Source organism: Aotus nancymaae, unplaced genomic scaffold (assembly GCF_030222135.1).
Source record: "Aotus nancymaae isolate 86718 unplaced genomic scaffold, 86718_ANA_hifiasm-v0.15.2.pri h1tg000009l, whole genome shotgun sequence".
Lineage (NCBI taxonomy): Eukaryota > Metazoa > Chordata > Mammalia > Primates > Aotidae > Aotus > Aotus nancymaae.
In genome coordinates, this window is record NW_026988420.1 from 16,091,972 (window position 1) to 16,108,498 (window position 16,527).

At 37.9% G+C, this 16,527-nt stretch overlaps 1 protein-coding gene across 5 annotated transcripts in view; it reads left to right on the forward strand.

Annotated features, from left to right (window-relative positions):
* Nucleotides 1-16,527, forward strand: part of WDFY2 (WD repeat and FYVE domain containing 2) — a 197,072-nt gene that overhangs the window by 83,561 nt on the left and 96,984 nt on the right. The gene's annotated exons all lie outside the window — the stretch shown is intronic.

Below are 16,527 nucleotides of genomic sequence, written 5' to 3' on the forward strand. Positions count from 1 at the left end.
ACTCAATCAAAATCTGCATTTAACAAAATCCCTAGATAGGCTGGGTGTGGTAGATCACGTCTGTAATCCCTGTACTGTGGAAAGCCTAGGTAGGAGGACTCCTCAAGGCCAGGAGTTCAAGACCAGCCTGGACAACATAGTAAGATGCCACCTCTCTCTCTCTGTCTCAGAAACAAACAAAAAACCCAAACCCTAGATAATTTGAATATACATTAAGGTTTGAAAACATAGTCTTGTGACATTTTACCAAACATGTTGGTGATCTATGTACATATGTTTATATGAACACATGTAAAGCCTTATGTATATACAGTGTTGATTGGTAAATATATGGATGTAAGTATACATGCTAGTCAATCAAATATTTACTGTATCTACTGTATACAGGCCACAGATCTAGATGCCAGGGATTTGCAGACAAACAAGATGTATATGGTCAAGATAATTTCAGTAATCTTTTGAATGGATTCACTATGTGTAGAGATGAAAAAAAAGTTATCTTCATCACAGTTGGTTAGAAATTGGATTTTGTGTTCCAAGGAATCTTATGCATTCAGATGACATAGTAACTGACCTCTGAGCAAGAATTTAAGATTTGTTTAACTTGAGAGAGGCAGAATCTTATTGCGTAAGGAAATAAGCTACATTACAATCAGAGAACGTGAAATAGATTTGAGTTTCCAAGGAATTGTTTTGTAGTCCTTCCTATTGAAAGGTGTTTTGTTAAGAGGTTACTCAGTATTATTCTTCAATGATGGTTATGTGGTAGTGGTTTCAAAATAAGTGAAAATATACAATATATTCAGAGGCTATAAAATAAATACCACAAAGCAGATACAACCGTATTTTGTGTTTATTCTAATAGCAAGTAGTATTCCAAGTACAGAAGAAAATTTAAAAAATTCTGTGCATTTATTTTGTCCATTAAAATACCTTTTAAATATAAGTATTTGCCATGTTCCAGGTAAGAAAGTAAATTCATTATAGCTTTGAGAAGAATTTGAAGTTTAATGAAGGTAGGAAGTGGAAGACATTGAATGAGAAACAATAAACAGTGAAGGCCAAGTTTGATGACAAGAAAGCAGCTTGAAAGGCAGAGTGTGATGAGGCTGAGTGATCTTGGAGGACTGGCAGACAAGAGAAAGAAGAGCAGACACATCATGGTCAAAAACAGAAGCACTGATTTGGGGATGTCTTCCTATCCTGTCTTTTCTGAGAAGCTCCTCCTCCATAGGAGGGAGCCAGGAAAAACCAATCTTGCTTGGTTAAGGCTGTTTGCCCCTGGGCCAATCTGATTTTGCCAGGAATTTAGAATTTGGAGGTGGAAATGCTAGTTTCAGCCTGGGCAGGGCCATTTTACTGGGAACATATAAACCCAAGAGCTGTGAGGCATTTGTGTGCATGGAGAAAGAGTGAAAAAACTGATCTGCAGAAAAGGTATGGTGAACCAGGGAGGGAAGAACATCTGGCTCCTGAGGAAGAGAAAGCAAGCAAGCGATGCTCAAGGTTTTCCTCATCTTCCTAATCCCCTGAGAATCCTGGCTCTGTTCTGCCTTTGAGCTCAAAAGATACCCCTCTTTCTTATTGGATATCCCATTTGTGCCTAAGTTCACCTGAGCAGATTTCTGTTACTTGTGACAGCAAGTATTTAACTAAGCCCGGACCTCATTGCACACCTCCTAATTCCTACTCTTTCAGTTTTTCTGGGATCTCTGTGATCTTTAATGAGAAAGGACTGAGTCATGGCCCTATTGGTCCACGGTGAAGTTGAGCTTAACATAGTCTGAGAAAGGTGTAAAGAAGGAAAGCAGAAAGTAATATTTGATCTTGTTTAATTCTTTGGATAGCTCATTCAACAAATGTTAAGTGTTTCTTCCACATCCAACGCTGTGCAGTGTACTAGGGATGTAGTAGTTAAATATGGCAGATGGTTCCTGTCTGTGGTGTTTATACTCTGGTGGGGAAGGCAGACATTAAATGAATACCAACCATGATGTGTGGTGAGTGTTGTAACATGGGAAGTAGGCATAATGGGGACGTGGTCACAAAGTCTTCCTAAGGCAAGTTCATTTTAAACCCTACTCTCTATAAAAAATTTGGGGATGACTGCTGGCTTGTTTTGTAGTTTGCTTTAAGCTAGCTGATTCTTATGGATGAATGAGAAATTAGAGCCTTTTGTTATCAAATATTCTTTCAAAAAGGAATATCGCCTTGGTGTGTCTTATGTAGTAGCTGTGCATCACCTATGACAATATCACCATACAACCTACCCATCTGGAACCCTGCATGAGCTTGTAAACCAGGTCCTCAGGGTAAGAGTGGAAGTTTCAGTTACAGCCATAAATGTGATTATTTGTTCCAGGCTTCTGATAGATACAATTTCAACCACCATAGTCACATCACATTATAGAGAAAAATTATGTAAAAAGCACAAGCATTTCTATTTCTATGGTTGAGTTATTTCATACTTACTTTACCAGCTAATTTACCATTCATGGGGTCAGACCTTTGTCCTTTGAAAGGTTGGGGAGGAACCTCTTGAAGGAGTTGGTGGAAAGAGTTGGAAATTTTTCTTACTCTATCAGAGGATTGGATGTCGTGCCTGGCACTTATTGCCAACTTCTCTCTGGGTATGCAGAATAGATCAGTCAACTTGGCCGCCAAAGATGTTGTTAAAAGGAGGCTTGAAGAGGGCTGGAGTCTCAGGCCAGGTATGTTGGACAGTTGGAAACCCTCTTTGGGCTCTGTTGTTGCCAGGGCAGGCAAGTGGAATTTACTTTGGCTCCTAAGTGTTTATAAATTTTTCCACAAAGCCAAACAAGACTTTTTTTTTTATTATTTTTTCAAATGTAGTTACAAATGAATAGGCACACCTAATGTAGCAATAAAATGACCTGTCTTGTCACCTTCCCAGTTCTCTGCCTTGGCCTGGTGGGATGGCGTTTGCCCATTCTGAAGTGCAGTTGGGCTGCTCAGTTTTCACACAAGTATGGATACCTACCATCTGTTCAGTTAATGTTTAAAGTGTAGGAACTCAAGTCCTCTCTGAAACATGTGATTTTGAACTGCTTGCTTCCCAGTTTTATCAAAAGCCTGGTTGAAAGAATGGCTATTTCTGGTGAACAGCATGAAAGATATTTAGTCTGATTATTCCTCTAAATTTGGAGTTTTCCCACTTTGTGTTAGCCTTCTGCAGAAATGCCTTCATTCATTGTGCCCTCAGCTTACATTGATGTGTACGTTGTATGAAATGCTTTATGGCTGTTTTTGAAGTAATTGTCTACCATAATTTGCAGAAGCAAAAAAGTAGAATATTTTTCAGACATTAGGGCCAGGAACTGTTTGCTGTCTCAAATGCAGAACTTCCCAGCCTGTGTGACACAGCCTCCTGGTGTCTTCTAAATAGATTACAGGTTCCCTGAGAACTGACCCCTTTAGCCAAGCAAAGGGGTGGAGAAAAGGGTAGAGGGAGGGCTAGTCTCTTCTGTTAATTTCAGTGGCTTTACAAATGTAATTTTCCATGTATATTATGAGGCAGAAAAGATTGGGGGCAACAGCCCTAGGACCTGGTACTTTGTCATTATGGATAATGTGTGACATGAAACTTAATTGAATCTCATAACAGATCTTTAATTTTTTTTCTGTTTACACACACACACACACACACACACACACACACACACATTCTTCCTTAGTCATGACTTCTTTTTGCTTATTTCTATTGTTTGGTTTTATTGGTTTATTTTATCTGCTTTTTAAGCCATTTCAAATGGTAGGGAATAATATATTAAGTATAATAAATAATCTTAGTTAAGATAACTATGGAAAGGATAGTTGAACATAGTCTATTATTTACATTAAATTCATCCTCCAAAAATGTATTTTTTCCGATTGAAGTACTCAAAATGGCCTGTAGGTTTGACCTTGTGCCTGGGTAGGAAACTGGAATTTGATTTTCATTTTTGCTACAATTTGCTGAATCACTTTGGGCAAGTCGTTCACATTTTCTCTGCTTTGAAGCCTAACAGATAAACTGTTCTCTTTGTTCTCAAATTTCCAAAAATATTTTGGTTGTTAGATATACCAAATAACTATTTGTAAAATGCTTTCAGGTTCTTGATGTTTAGCAGTGTTACTCAGTTGATAGTAACTCAGCTGATAGTAACTCAGAGTTATTAGGAAAAATTGGCTACTTTGTGAGATTGTAGCTGGGTTGGTTTCCTTTTCTCATTTATTGGGACTATAATCTTAAGGTAACAGATAAGTTAAAATTGGATGTTTGGAAAATTAAGTTGGTTAATATATGTACATGCTTTTATCTGGAATGGAAATGAGTTACTTTGTAAGTAAGTTGAAAGTGTTAGTTTTCCCATTGGTGAGGAGGACTTTCAGTACCTTCGGACTGTGGAGGTGCTTTGTATGTTTATTCCACTTCCCCTGCTGGGTTTTGTGGAGTTCGGGGGAAAAGTTCATGTGGGTGTATTAGTGGTATTATAGAAAGATATTTAGAATTATGAACTAGACAGTCTGCTTTTATAAGGTGGTGGTTGTTTTCCTGACCTTTAAACATCTTTAACTCAGTTGATATAATTTCTTGGTAGATTGGGAGAACAGGTTTATACTTGAGAAATGCTCATTCTGTTGTTTTAATTTATACCTTATTTCAAGAAAAACCTGTGGGTTCCTGGTTGGAAATGTATTGATCCATTTATTGCTTTTTTTTTTTGGTATAGGTTATATTATGGAATCATATGTAAAAACAATTTGTTGTTTTTACTGTTCATAGTCTAAAAAACCATAATATGATATAATCTTTTAAATCCGTATTTACTAAGAAGAAAAAGGTACTTGAGGAACTTTTCATTTTTAACGGAAATGAAGGAAAACATAGATTATCCAAACTAAAATATTACTTAATTTGATTAAGTACAGCATTTATTTAGCATACTCTTCTTTCATTTTCATCTGACAGGGCATTTTAAAATTTGCTGTAGTTAGATCACTTTACAGTAACTTAAAACTTGTCTGAGAGTGACCACGTCTAATTCACTTTGCTGATATTACTCAGACTAGATGAGAAGAAAACAGAACAGTTAATGTTAGTAGAGTAAATAAAATGTTGGATTTAAATGTGAAATGCTTTTTAGTGCTGGAAAATTAAAGTCCTAAATATAGGAATGCTTAATAAAATAAAACGTGTTGAGTACCGTAAATCTAATAAATATTATTCTGTTATAAACAGGGCTGAATCAAATAGTGTCCATGAATTAAATTTTTGCTTTGTTGGGGTGTGTTGCTCGTTGGAGGCTCTATTGAAGGACCCTCCTATTGCAGAATCTTGGCATTCAACTTCACCAGGATACCGTTAGCACCTGAAGTTTTATTTGCAGAAGTCACCATTGTTTATTTAGCTTTAAAGTTTGAACCAGAAGCTCTCATGAGGAAGATTAGTGTCTCCTGCCAAATAATGCTCTTAGCATTGTAAAGCAGTGTGATCGAAATCCACAGCTTAACTTTCAATTAAACTTGTGTTTATTTGAGCAAAGTTCAACTGGTCAGCAAAGGACAGAAAATACATTAGTCATAAAATGAAAGAATTATTGGTGTAAGTAACATAAATTAGAAAAATTTCCTCCCAAATCGAAATATTTTGAGATTGCCTCCTCTTAAGTAAATGTTTTTTAAATAAACAAGGGCAATTTTTTAAATATCAATTTGAGATACAAGTATTAGAAATGCAAATAGTTACTTTTTCTCTAATCCATTTAATTATTAACTCTGCAGAGATTTTATTCTGATCTCTTGGGTCCCCTTTGTCTAGGACTATGTCTCCTGTGCTTTCCTCCCTTCAAATTATATGGCCTTGACAAATTACATCACCCTACACATTTCACTCTGTATGGTTATTCTCATGGGGAAACAGTTAAAAGTGGGGGTAATAAATATATCTTCACAATTTGTATCATGCTGTATTTATTTCATCTATCAGGAATGCAGTTTTGATAGAGGAAGTCAGTAGAGGGCAGCAGTAGAGGGCAGCTATATTATAATTTTATGGTTCTGGTCAGGCACTTCACTCACCCTTTGGAGAAAGCAATTTTGTTGTTGTTGTTGTTCATGGTAGCTTTATTCATACTTGTCAAAACCTGGATGCAACCAAGATGTCCTTCAGTAGGTAAATAGGGCACATCCAGACAATGCAATATTATTTGGTGATTTTAAAAAATGAGTTAAATTCCAGCCGGGCATGGTGGCTCATGACTGTAATCCCAGCATTTTGGGAGGCTGAGTCAGGCAGATAACCAGGTCAGGATATCGAGACCATCCTGGCCAACATGGTGAAACCCAATCTCTACTAAAAATACAAAAATTAGCCGGGTGTGGTGGCATGTGCCTGTACTCCCAGGGACAGGAGACTGAGGCAGGAGAATCGCTTGAACACAGGAGGTGGAGGTTGCAGTGAGCCGAGATCGTGCCACTGCACTCCAGCCTGGTGCCTGGCTACAGAGCAAGACTCTGTCTCAAAAAAAAAAAAAAAAAAAAGTTATTGGATTTCTTTTTTTTAAATTGTACTTTAAGTTCTGGGGTACATGTGCAGATCTTGCAGGATTGTTGCATAGGTACACTCATGCCATGGTGGTTTGCTGTCTTCATCCCTCATCACCTACATCAGGCATTTCTCCCAATGTTATTCCTCCCCAACCTCCCTACCCCCCACTGTTGCTCCCCTAAACCCCCACCTCCCAGTAGACCATAGTGTGTGACGTTCCCCTCCCTGTGCCCATGTGTTCTCATTGTTCAACACCCACCTATGAGTGAGAACATGCAGTGTTTGGTTTTCTGTTCTTGTGTCAGTTTACTGAGAATGATGGTTTCCAGATTCATCCATGTTCCCACAAAGGGCACAAACTCATCCTTTTTTTATGACTGCATAGTATTCCATGGTGTATATGTGCCACATTTTCCCTGTCCAGTCTATCATTGATGGGCCTTTGTGTTGGTTCTAGGTCTTTGCTATTGTAAACAGTGCCGCAGTGAACATATGTGTGCATGTGTCTTTATAATAGAACGATTATAATCCTTTGGGTATATACCCAGTAATGGGGTTGCTGGGTCAAATGGAATTTCTGTTTCTAGATCCTTGAGGAGTTGCTGCAGTGTCTTCCACAATGTGTGAACTAATTTACGCTCCCACCAACAGTATAAAAGTGTTCCTATTTCTCCACATCCTCTCCAGCATCTGTTGTCTCCAGATTTGTTAATGATCGCCATTCTAATTGGCGTGAAATGGTATCTCAATGTGGTTTTGATTTTCATTTCTTTAATGACCAGTGATGATGAGCATTTTTTCATATGTTTATTGGCCTCATATATGTCTTCTTTTGAAAAGTGTCTGTTCATGTCCTTCGCCCACTTTTAAAATGGGTTTGTTTGCTTTTTTCTCGTAAAACTGCTTTAGTTCTTTGTAGATTCTGGATATTAGCCCTTTTTCAGATGGATAGATTGCAAACATTTTTCCTCATTCTGTTGGTTGCTGGTTCACTCTGATGATAGTTTCTTTTGCTGTGCAGAAACTCTTAAGTTTAATTAGATCTCATTTGTCTATTTTGGCTTTTGTTGCCATTGCTTTTAGTGTTTTAGTCATGAAGTCCTTGCCTATGCCTATGTCCTGAATGGTTTTCCTAGGTTTTCTTCTAGGGTTTTTATGGTGTTAGGTCTTACGTTTAAATCTTTAATCCATCTGGAGTTACTTTTAGTGTAAGGTATCAGGAAGGGGTCCAGTTTCAGCTTTCTGCACATGGCTAGCCAGTTTTCTCAACACCATTTATTAAGCAGGGAATCGTTTCCCTGTTGCTTGTTTTTGTCAGGTTTGTCAAAGATCAAATGGTTGTAGATGTGTGGCGTTATTTCTGAGGCCTCTGTTCTGTTCCATTGATCTATATCTGTGTTTTAGTACCAGTATCATGCTGTTTTGATTATTGTAGCCTTGTAGTATAGTTTGAAGTCAGGTAGTATGATACCTCCAGCTTTGTTCCTTTTGCTTAGGATTGTCTTGGCTCTACAGGCTCTCCTTTGGTTCCATATGAAGTTTAAGGTGTTTTTTTCCAGTTCTGTGAAGAAGGTCAATGGTAGCTTGATGGGGATAGCATTGAATCTATAAATTACTTTGGGCAGTATGGCCATTTTCACCATACTGATTCTTCCTAACCAGGAGGATGGAATGTTTTTCCATCTGTGTCCTCTCTTATTTCCTTCAGCAGTGGTTTGTAGTTCTCCTTGAAGAGGTCCTTCATATCCTTTGTTAGTTGTATTCCTAGGTATTTTATTGTCTTTGTAGCAATTGTGAATGGGAGTTCACTCATGATTTGGCTCTCTGTTAGTCTCTTACTGGTGTATAGGAATGCTTGTGATTTCTGCACATTCATTTTGTATCCTGAGACTTTGCTGAAGTTGCTTATCAGCTTAAGGAGATTTTGGACTGAGACGATGGGGTCTTCTAAATATACAATCATGTCATCTGCAAATAGAGACAATGTGACTTCCTCCTTTCCTAATTGAATACCCTTTATTTCTTTTTCTTTCCTGATTGCTCTGGCTGTAACTTCCAATACTATATTGAATAGGAATGGTGAGAGAGGGCATCCTTGTCTAGTACCAGTTTTCAAAGGGAATGCTTCCAGTTTTTGCCCTTTCAGTATGTTATTGGCTGTGGGTTTGTTATAAATCGCTTTTATTATTTTGAGATACGTTCCATCAATACCTAGTTTGTTGAGAGTTTTTAGCATAAAGTGCTGTTAAATTTTGTTGTAGGCCTTCTCTGCATCTATTGAGAAGATCATGTGGTTTTTGTCTTTGGTTCTGTTTATGTGATGGATTATATTTATAGATTTGCATATGTTGAACCAGCCTTGCATCCCCAGGATGAAGCCTACTTGATCCTGAGGGATAAGCTTTTTGATGTGCTGTTGCATTCCATTTGCCAGTATTTTGTTGAAGATTTTTGCATTGATATTCATCATGGATATTGGCCTAAAGTTATCTTTTTTAGTTGTGTCTCTGCCAGGTTTTGGTATCAGGATGATGTTGATCTCATAAAATGAGTTAGGGAGGATTCCCTCTTTTTGTATTGTTTGGAATACTTTTAGAAGGAATGGTATCAGCTCTTCTTTGTACATCTGGCAGAATTTGGCTGTAAACTCGTCTGGACCTGGACTTTTTTTGGTTGGTAAGCTATTAATTGCTGCCTCAACTTCAGCCCTTGTTATTGGTCTATTCAGGGATTAAACTTCTTGGTTTAGTCCTGGGAGGGCGTAAGTGTCCAGGAATTTATCCATTTCTTCCAGGTTTACTGGTTTATGTGCATAGAGTTGTTTGTAGTAATCTCTGATGGTAGTTTGTATTTCTTTGGGATCGGTGGTGTTATCCCCTTTATTATTTTTTATTGCATCTATTCGATTCGTCTCTTTTCTTTTTTATTAGTCTGGCTAGCGTACTGTCTGTTTTGTTGATCTTTTCACGAAACCAGCTCCTGGATTTACAGATTTTTTTTTTAAGGGTTTTTTGTGTCTCTGTCTCCTTCAGTTCTGCTCTGATCTTAGTTATTTCTTGTCTTCTGCTAGCTTTTGAATTTTTTTTATCTTTCTCCTCTAGCTCTTTCAATTTTGACAATAGGGTGTCGATTTTGGATCTTTCCTTGCTTCTTATGTGGGCATTTATTGCTATAAATTTCCTTCTAGACACTGCTTTAAATGTGTCCCAGAGATTCTGGTACATTATATCTTCATTCTCATTGGGTTCAAAGAACATCTTTATTTCTACCTTTATTTCATTATTTATCCAGTTGTTATTCAGGAGCAAGTTGTTCAATTTCCATGTAGTTGTGTGGTTTTGGGTTAGTTTCTTAATCCTGAGTTCTAATTTGATTGCACTGTGGTCTGAGAGACTGTTATGATTTCCATTCTTTTGCATTTGCTGAGGAGTGATTTACTTCCAATTATGTGGTCAATTTTAGAGTAAGTCTAATGTGGTGCTGAGAAGAATGTATATTCTGTGGATTTGGAGTGGAGAGTTATGTAGATGTCTATTAGGTCCACTTGGTCCAGATCTGCATTCAAGTCCTGTATATTCTTGTTGATTGATCTCTCTAACATTGACAGTGGAGTGTTAAAGTCTCCCACTATTGTTTGAGAGTCTAGTCTCTTTGTAGGTCATTAAGAACTTGCTTTATGTATCTGGGTGCTCCTGTATTGGGTGCATATATATTTAGGATAATTAGCTCTTCTTGTTGCATTGATCCTTTTACCATTATATAATGCCCTTCTTTGTCTCTTTTGATCTTTGTTGGTTTAAAGTCTGTTTTCTCAGAGACTAGGATTGCATCCCCTGCTTTTTTTTTTTTGCTCTCCATTTGCTTGGTAAATCTTCTTCCATCCCTTTATTTTGAGTCTATGTGTGTCTTTGCATGTGAGATGTGTCTCCTGAATACAGCACACCGATAGGTCTTGACTTTTTACCCAGTTTGCCAGTCCGTGTCTTTTGATTGGGACATTTAGCCATTTACATTTAACATTAATATTGTTATGTGTGAATTTGCTCTTGTCATTTTGTTACTGGCTGGTTGTTTTGCTCATTAGTTGACACAGTTTCTTCATTGCATCGTTGCTCTTCACCATTTGGTACGTTTTTGCAGTGGCTGGTACTGGTTGTTCCTTTCCATGTTTAGTGTTTCCTTCAGAAGCTCTTGTAAGGCAGGTCTGGTGGTGATGAAATCTCTCAGCAATTGCTTGTCCTTAAAGGATTTTATTTCTCCTTCACTTATGAAGCTTTTTTTGGCAGGATATGAAATTCTGGGTTGAAAGTTCTTTCTTTAAGGATATTGAATATTGGTCCCCACTCTCTTCTGGCTTGTAGGGTTTCTGCTGAGAGATCCGCTGTGAGTCTGATGGGCTTCCCTTTGTAGGTGACCTGACCTTTCTCTCTGTCTGCCCTTACCATTTTTTCCTTCATTTCAACCCTGGTGAATCTGATGATTATGTGCCCTGGGTTTGCTCTTCTTGAGGAGTATCTTTGTGGTGGTCTCTGTATTTCCTAGATTTGAATGTTGACCTGCCTTGGTAGGTTGGGGGAGTTCTCCTGGATAATATTCTGAAGAGTGTTTTCTAGCTTGGATTCATTCTCCCTGTCCCATTCAGATATACTGATCAAGTGTAGATTAGGTCTTTTCTCATAATCCCATATTTCTTGGAGGCTTTGTTCATTTCTTTTCACTCTTTTTTCTCTAATCTTGCCTTCTCATTTTTTTTTCATTGAGTTGATTTTCCGTCTCTGATATCCTCTCTTCTGTTTGATCAATTTGGCTACTGAAACTTGTGTACTCTTCATGAAGTTCTCATGCTGTACTTTTCAGCTCTATCAAGTCATTTATGTTCTTATCTAAGCTGTTTATTCTAGGTCACATTTTGTCTAACCTTTTTTCAAGGTTTTTAGTTTCTTTACACTGGGTTGGAACATACTCCTTTAGCTCAGAGAAGTTTGTTATTACCCACCTTCTGAAGCCTGCTTCTGTCAATTTGTCAAACTCATTCTCCATCCTGTTTTGTCCCTTGCTGGTGAGGAGTTGTGATCCCTTGGAGGAGGAGAGGCATTCTGGTCTTTGATGATTTCATCCTTTTTGCATTGGTTTCTTCCCCTCTTCATGGATTTATCTACCTTTCATCTTTGAAGTTGGTGATTTTGGTTGGGGTCTCTGAGTGGATCTCCTTTCTGTTGATGTTGAAGCTATTTCTTTTTGTTTTTAAATTTTCCTTCTAAAGGTCAGGTTCCTCTGCTGTAGCACTGCTGGAGGTCCACTCTAGACCTTGCTTGCCTGGGAATCACTCGTGGTGGTTGCAGAACAGCAGGTATTGCTGCCTGATCTTTCCTCTGGTAGCTTCATCCTGGAAGGTTACCCACCAGGTGACAGCCAGAGCTCTCCTGTATGAGGTGTCTTTTTGGTTATACAGGGTTCAGGGAGCCACTTGAAGAGGCAGTCTGTCCCTTGTCTGCCTGCAGAGGCACTGCTGGGCTGTCTCCGACTCAGTCCAGCTGCTGTGTAAGCTTCCTCTGGCTTTTGTTTACACAGTTAGGTTTAGACCCGCCTCAGCAATGGCAGACGCCCTTCCCTCCACCAAACTTGATTGTCCCTGGTCCAGCTCGAACTGATGTGCTGGCTGTGAGACTCTCAAGTGAGAGGGCTTCAGTTTGCTGGTCTTTGTGGGGGTGGGTCCCACCCAGATGTATCATCTGTCTCCTTGCTTTCAGCTCCCCATCTTTCTGGGGAGAGAGTAGCTCTGTCTCGCAGGCACTCTCTGTGCTAGTTAAAACGTTCGCCCAGATCTGTGCCGACAACCTGTGGTGCCTGCCAGAGCTGCCGCTCAGATCTGTGTTGGTAACTCGTGAAGCTTTTCAGCCCAGTGGGGATGTCCTGGTCTGTGGGTTGCAGAGGGCATATGAGAAGCGCAGTATCTGAACTGGAGTGCTGGTGGCAGAGGAGGGGAAGTCAGAGAAAGCACTTTTAAGGTCGGGGAATTGACCAGTCTCCAGCCAATTTGTCTGTAATTTGCATATTCAGATGTCATAGAGACCAATTGTATAGCATTTAAAGAGTCAACCCTGCACCTGGAGCTGCACCTTTAAGGAATTTCCATACCGTTTTCCATAGTGGTTGTACTAGTTTGCATTCCCACCAGCAGTGCAGAAATGTTCTCTTTTCACCACATCCATGACAACATTTATTATATTTTGATTTTTTGATTACAGCCATTCTTGCAGGAGTAAGGTGGTATCACATGGTGGTTTTGATTTGCATTTCCCTGATCGTTAGTGAATGTTGAGCATTTTTTCATGTTTGTTGGCTATTTGTATATCTTTTGAGAATTGTCTATTCATGTCCTTAGCCCACTTTTTGATGGGATTGTTTGTTTTTTTCTTGTTAATTTATTTGAGTTCCTTGTAGATTCTGGATATTAGTCTTTTGTTGGGTATATAAATTGCTAAGATTTTTTCCGACTCTTTGGGTTGTCTGTTTACTTTGCTGATTTTTTTTTTTTTTTTTTTTTTTTTTTTGCTGTGCAGAAGATTTTTAGTTTGTCTCATCTATTTATCTTTGGTTTTGTTTTTGTTTTTTTTTTGCATTTGGGTTTTTTTTCTTTTTTCTTTTATTTTTTTGACACAAGGCCTTGCTGTATCGCCCAGGCTGGAGTGCAGTGGTGCCATCTCAGCTCACTGCAACGTCTGCCTCCCGGTTTCAAGCAATTCTCATGCCTCAGCCTCCCGAGTAACTAGGTCTACAGGTACATACTACCACACCTGCTTAATTTTTGCATTTTTAGTAGAGACAGGGTTTCACCATGTTGGCCAGGCTGGTCTCTATCTCCTGTTCTCACGTGATCCATCCATCTCAGCCTCCCAAAGTGCCGGGTTTACAGGCATGAGCCACCGCAGTCAACCTGCATTTGCTTTTAGTTTCTTGGTTGTGAAGTCTTTGCCTAAGCCAACGTCTAGAAAGATTTTCCAATATTATTGTCTAGAATTTTTATGGTTTCAGTCTTAGATTTAAGTCTTTGGTTCATCTTGAGTTGATTTTTGTATAAGGTAAAAGATGATGATCCAGTTTCATTCTTCATTCTTCTACATGAGACTTACCAGTTATCCCAGCACCATTTGTTGAATAGGGTGTCCTTTCCCCACTTTGTTTTTGTTTGCTTTATCAAAGATCAGTTGGCTGTAAGTATTTGGATTTATTTCTGGGTTCTCTTTTCTGTTGCATTTATCTGTGTGCCTGTTTTAATACCAGTACCATGCTGTTTTGGTGACTATGACCATATATATAGTTTGAAGTTGAGTAATGTGATTCCTTAAGATTTGTTCTTTTTGCTTAGTCTTGTTTTGGCTATGTGGGCTCTTTTTTGGTTCCATATAACTTTTAGAATTGTTTTTCCTAGTTCTGTGAAGAATGATGATGGTATTTTAATGGGAATTGCATTGAATTTGTAGATTGCTTTTGGCAGTATGGGGATTTTCACAATATTGATTCTACCCACCCATGAGCATGGGATGTGTTTTCATTTGTTTGTGTCATCTATGATGTCTTCCAGCATTGTTTTGTAGTTTTCCTTGTAGAGATCTTGCACCTCCTTGGTTAGGTATCCCAAATATTTTATTTTACTTTTTGCAGCTACTGTAAAAGAGGTTGAGTTCTTGATTTGATTCTTAGCTTAGTCATTGTTGGTGTATAGCAGAGCTACTGATTTATATACATTAATTTTGTATCTTGAAACTTTGCTGAATTCATTTATTACAGGAATAGTCCTTTGCTTTTAATTCTGGTGGTGTTTCTTACTATGCATAAAATGATTTGAACCAACAGGGTGAAACTGTCTTACAGTTTCTATATACAGTTGGTTTCACAATGTATAATTTTTTTTTATTTTTTGATGGCAGCAATAATACCTTATATATTGTTGTAGGACAGGCCTTCAACATGGTAAGCATTCTAAATTTTCTTGAAAGAATAACAAAAAATATAGGAAATTGGAGGAAAAAACAAGGAATAAAGGAATGGCAATGAAGATCTAAGAGTAGCCTATGCTTTTTGTATAAAAGTATTTTAAATTGCATTCAAAGTTCAGTGGATTTTCTAATTATAGCATAACTGGACATATCCAGTTATATGTTTTCATTTGTTTGTGTCATCCTTTGTGAAAATCCTATGGTATTTCACAGGAAGTACTTTCAGATGGTCAAGTGGGCAGCTAAATGATAAGGTTGTTCCTAGCTAATCACTAGCCCCTTGGGGCTGAAATAGAGTTTTGCTTCATATACTCATACTTATGGCTTCATAAATTGTGACATACTTGAAATTCATTTTAACAGGAATAGCAAAATAAGAGTAAAGACAGTGTTATAGAAATAATCTTATCACTTGAACACAAGAATAGTTTTTTTATATATACTGTACTTTTATGTGTGTATGTACTTTACACAGTTGTAATCACAGTGTATTTTTTTCTTTAGAATTTTTTCAGCTAACATGATAATTTTCCATGAAATTATTAGATTTTAATTCTGCACACGTTATGGGATTTTGAGACCTGGCATCTTAGTGTTGTATGGAAATTGTGCCAACATAGTTTATAGGTCAAGGGCAATAAAACTGACTTTCTTAGGGCAGTATATTAAATATCATTTGATTGCTGTTTTCAGCAGTGTACTCTTGGGAATCTGGTTTTATTTTGTAGCCAAGTAGGAAGAAGTCTGTTGTACTGGTAGAAGTTTTAGGGGGAAATTCTTTTTAGTATGTTTTTATTTTCTGAATATATCATGATAGAAAATGAGAAAAAGCTAAATTTCAGTTTAGAAGATCTTTTTGTTGTTTTATTCAGGGCCCTTTTATAGAGAGTGAAAAATATGTTACTAAGTGATATGTTTATGAAGTGGCTGTCAGTAGAACTTGAAGTTCTTTTCTAGTTTAAAAATAATCTAAGTTGGTTGTTTGAAAATGGGACTGTATGTTTGAATGATGTCTTTGAACCTTTTCCAACTGTTTCCTATGTTACCTTGGGTAAAACATCTAATCATAACTGTGAAAAGTAGGAATAAAAATATTTGATGCTGATTGTGATTATGGTAATAGGTAGTTCATGATCTATGTGGCTTCTGTGAATATGAAGGGAGACATATAAAAACTGTGTTGGACTTTTTAGAATAACTATCAAATATTTCAGTATTGAGTACATTGTCAAAGGACTCCATTTTTATGAGCAAACATAGATTGAGAAGGCAGGGGTGTAGGAGCTGAATGTGTAGTAAGCACTTGTTGACCACACATGGCTTCCAAGCATACCTAATTTACTTAGGCCCAGATGTCCTCAGGCAGTCAGTCTTGCGGAACAGGGAGACCCAGATCAGTCCTGGGTGTACTGACTCACCTGATCTCTTTCCTACAGTGTCTAGCCCTATGATGAGTTGGTTCTTTTTTAGATTGAGACAAATCCACCTCAGCCATTTTTAATCAGCAGACTCCAGCATACCGTCAAAGGCCAAGAGCAAAAAACTCCTGTTAATTCACACACCCCAAATCAATTCTGAATCAAAAAATAGACTCTATACTCATGTGTGTATGTGTCTGTATGTGGGTGTGGAGGGTGGAGGGATAATAAGATCTTTCTTTTGTTTGTCTAGTTCAGAAAGGATAGGTTATTTCTATTTAAGATGGAATTGGAGTGGTACAGAGAGAGTGGTAACAGAAACATTACACAGCACAAAGTATTGTTAATCTAGTCAAGCAAGTTTAGACTCCATACTGACAGAACCAACCAAGACCAAGCCCCTTGGAACTTGTCCAGTTTGAGAATATCTTGTTATATTCATTAAAAGGATAACTCAACAACTATGGGGTGGCTGTAAAATTACTGTTTTTATTTTTTGGTGAGTGAGTGTTAAATGTTTTCCAGGAGATAGTGGGGAAAATACAGCTCCACACTTTTA